Source organism: Cicer arietinum, chromosome 2 (genome assembly GCF_000331145.2).
Source record: "Cicer arietinum cultivar CDC Frontier isolate Library 1 chromosome 2, Cicar.CDCFrontier_v2.0, whole genome shotgun sequence".
Lineage (NCBI taxonomy): Eukaryota > Viridiplantae > Streptophyta > Magnoliopsida > Fabales > Fabaceae > Cicer > Cicer arietinum.
The window spans coordinates 12,928,845-12,932,652 of NC_021161.2; the positions used below are offsets into that span (position 1 = coordinate 12,928,845).

The 3,808-nt window shown below is 29.9% G+C and overlaps 1 long non-coding RNA gene across 1 annotated transcript; it reads right to left on the reverse strand.

Moving 5' to 3' along the window:
• Positions 1–377: 377 nt before the first annotated feature.
• On the reverse strand, positions 378–1,329 carry LOC105851605 (uncharacterized). Its single transcript, XR_001143347.3, has 2 exons — positions 968–1,329; positions 378–584 (listed from the first exon to the last, which is right to left on the reverse strand). It is a non-coding gene; the product is annotated as an uncharacterized lncRNA (long non-coding RNA).
• Positions 1,330–3,808: the final 2,479 nt, after the last annotated feature.

Genomic DNA, 3,808 nt, shown 5'->3' on the forward strand with positions numbered 1-3,808 from the left:
TAGCTTACTTTTGTGGCATATGAAGTTCCTCCAATAATCTCCTTAGCCAAATGGCATGACAAGTGCAAGATGTTGCTGCTAGATACTCTGACTCACATGTTGAAAGTGTGACAATAGGTTTCTTCTTTGAGCTCCACGAAAAAGCACAATCTCTCATGAAAAATATAAAGCCACTAGTACTCTTTCTACCATCAATATCTCCCATAAAGTCGCTATCACAAAATCCAATTTTTTTAAAATTATTACAAGAAGAGTAAAATAGTTCATAATCAAGTGTACCTTTAAGGTAGTGTAGTACCCCAATTTTGTCCATTTTATTAAAAACAAATAAAAAAGGAAAATAAATAAAAAAAGGAAATATATATTTAAAAAAGTAATTAAAAATAATTACAATAAATAATTTCATTATGTCTCATAAATTTACAATGTCAAATCTAATTACAATTCTAAAATCAAATTAAATTACAATGAATTTTAAACCAAACCAAATTAAGCCAGCCTGCTTTGGCTCTGTTTTGTTGTTGTTGCTGCCTTTCTGTTTCTGATGCAGTGTCATGGTTGATGCACTAGCCTTTGCTTTGTAACTAATTAGAGAAACATAAAAACATAATTTATGAGTCAGTCTTTGTACACATTATGCAGAACAAAGAGACAAATTTTTGAGTTTTAAACAAAAAGAAACTAAAGGAAAAATAAAAGCTCAGCAAAAGAACAAATAAAGACAAGCATAGGCTAAAACCATGAATGCATCAGATGCAGAAAAAAAAACGCAGATGATGAGCAAAGGAAACGGAACATCAAACAAGAAATTGATGGAGAAGGACAAAGGTAAGCAAGAAAGCAACTAAACATATAAAAACTCTATAAATACACCTTATCAAATTTCAAAATGGAAGAGGGATCTAAGATTAATACTGATAAAAAACACATAAAAAGAAAGAGAAGAAGAAGAAACAAAAGGCATCACCGTCCCAACTTCCACCGCACACCACCGTCTCTGTCTTCACTGGAATCTGAAAAGGCATGTATCTTCTCATTATCTTCGTGTTTGCTGCTTTTCGAACATTATATTATTAGATTGGAAGCTAAAATTTGAAACTAGAGTTGGTTTATTTGAAAGATGGAATTTTGTTTTTGTTTGTGTGGACGTTGTTTTTGGTTGAGATCATTTTATTGTGTTAGTAAAGCTTAAAATTGGTTTTGTTTTCTACTATGGATGCTTAGCTTCAGATTTTTCACTTTGTGCCATGTTTGCGCTTTTGTTGCTCGACTTTTGGAAAACACGCTTGCTTGCCAGCCTGTTTGAACAGTTGCTGTCAGGCTGTTTTGGACGTGACTTTGCTTTGCTATGCTAGCTAGTCATTATAGCCTTGCCAATACATGATATTCCCATAACTTATTTCCATTTAATTAATAAAATTTCTGGTATAATTTCCATTTAATTTCCCTTTATTATAAAATAATTATGGATGTCATTAAATGATAATAAACATCATTTATTTTATGAGTGGTATTAATCGATTTTCTTTTTAACTTTGGATTGTGCTATTTAATATCAAAATGAGTTTTGTTTCAATCACTTGTTTAGTTAAAAGTTATTTTGAAGGAGCTCACATTTGAATCTTTTTTTATTAAAATGTTTATTTATTTATAGATCATATTACAAGTCCATATATCTTTTTACCATTTTTTTTGTTTTTTTGTGTGTTTACTACTAATTTTTTTTTTCATAGAATTATTTAAACTTATTTAATATTTAGCATCAATTTTTAACTCTTTTTTTTTTTTTAAAAAAAAAGCAAAGATAATTTATAATTGAAGGGTTAATTAGATAGACATTTTTTTTAATCTTTTAGGACGCAAATTGTTACCACCTGACAATTCTAAAATTTATTTTTATAAATAATTAAATGTTAAATCGATTTTTTAAATTTGATTAATTCGATGTAATCTTGTTTTAATCTTTGAATTGTTAGAACACAAGTAGTACAACTTGATAGTTTTAAATCTCTCTTTTATTTATTTATTTATTTTTAACAAATAAATATAAATTTAACCTTTTAAATGTGATTATTTAGACATGATTTTTTTTTATCTTTGAGTTGTTAAAACACAAGTTGTACTACTTGGTGGTTTTGAAACTCAATTTAAAAATCGAGAATAATAAAATATTTTTAGAGGATTAAATTAGATGTGACATCTTCTTTATTCATTGAGTTTTGAGACACAAGTTGTACAACTTGATCGTATTAAAACTCATATTTTAAAATACTTACTTAAATCAAACTCTTTTATTTTTTTCTTTCCATCAAAACTTTTTATCACAAAACAATTTTTCTTTAAAAACAATCAATACATCCACATTATGTAAGAACTACGTAGCTTTGATTTCTCCATCGCACTAGGAGATACGTAGGAGAAAGATCGCATTCTTGTCAAGCACATTAATAAAAATTTCTTTTTTTTGTCCTTTATTTGTTAAGTACACATTTATTCCAAAATCATATTAAAAAATTAATAATAATTGTTATTCATATTTAATAATAATGAGAAATAAATATATTTAGGTTAATATTAATCTTGCACAATTAATTATAGATAACCGTATTTTAACGGATGTCGTAGGTGCTAATACCTTCCCTACGCATAATCGACTCCCGAACTCAAATTTGGTTTCAAAGACCATTTTTTCTATTTTTAAGAGTTTTCCAATATTTTCCCTATTTTAAAATAAATTTTGGTGGCGACTCCATTGAATTCGAGAAATACTCGAAATTTTAGGTCGCGACATGTAGTGAAGTATCCTCTTAGTGACTTCCATGTGTGCAGTAGTAGGATCTTCCATGAAATGACTCAATACTCCAACCGCATATAGAATGTCAGACCTTGTGCATGTTAAGTATCTTAGGCTTCCAACAAGGCTTTTAAAAAAAGAAGGGTCCTCCTTTTGTCCATCTTCAAACTTTGACAACTTCAATTTGCCTTCCATTTGTGTGTTCACCGGATTGCAATCAAACATTTTAAATTTATTCAAAACTTCCTTTGCATAGTTTTCTTAAGAAATAAATATACCTTCTTCCAATTGCTTTACTTCTAGGCCTAAGTAGTACGACATTAGCTCGATATCAGTCATCTCGAACTCAAACGCCATGGCATTATTGAACTCTTCAAACAAACTTGAATTGTTCTCAGTGAATATAAGATCATCCACATAGAGACAAACAATCAAAATATCTCCATTATCACAAACTTTGACATAAAGAGCATATTCATTAAGACCACGAGCAAACCCATTGTCTTGGTATTGTTTGTCGATGCGACTATTCCATACTCTTGGTGTTTACTTTAATCCATACAACACTCTCATCAATATCAAAACCCCATTGGCTGCTCAACATAGAAATCTTCTTCAAGATAGCCATTTAGAAATGCCGATTTTACATCAAGTTGATAAAGTTTCCACTTATTTTGAGTTGCTACAGAAATTAGCAAACAAATATTTTCCATGCGAGCAACTGGTGCAAAAACTTCTTCATATTCAACTCCATGTTTTTGTTTGTAGCCTTTGGCAACAAGTCTTGCTTTGGATTTTTCAATCTCTCCATTAGCATTCTTTTTAGCCTTGTACACCCATTTAACTCTAATTGCTTCATGGCCTTTTGGAAGAGTTTCTAATTCCCAAGTGTTGTTCTTCACAATTGATTTGAGCTCCTTATCCATGGCATATCTCCACCTTTTATCTTTCACTGCTTCTCCATAATTTAATGGCTCACTATCCACCAAGAGACAATACAACTCTTCAAGGTCA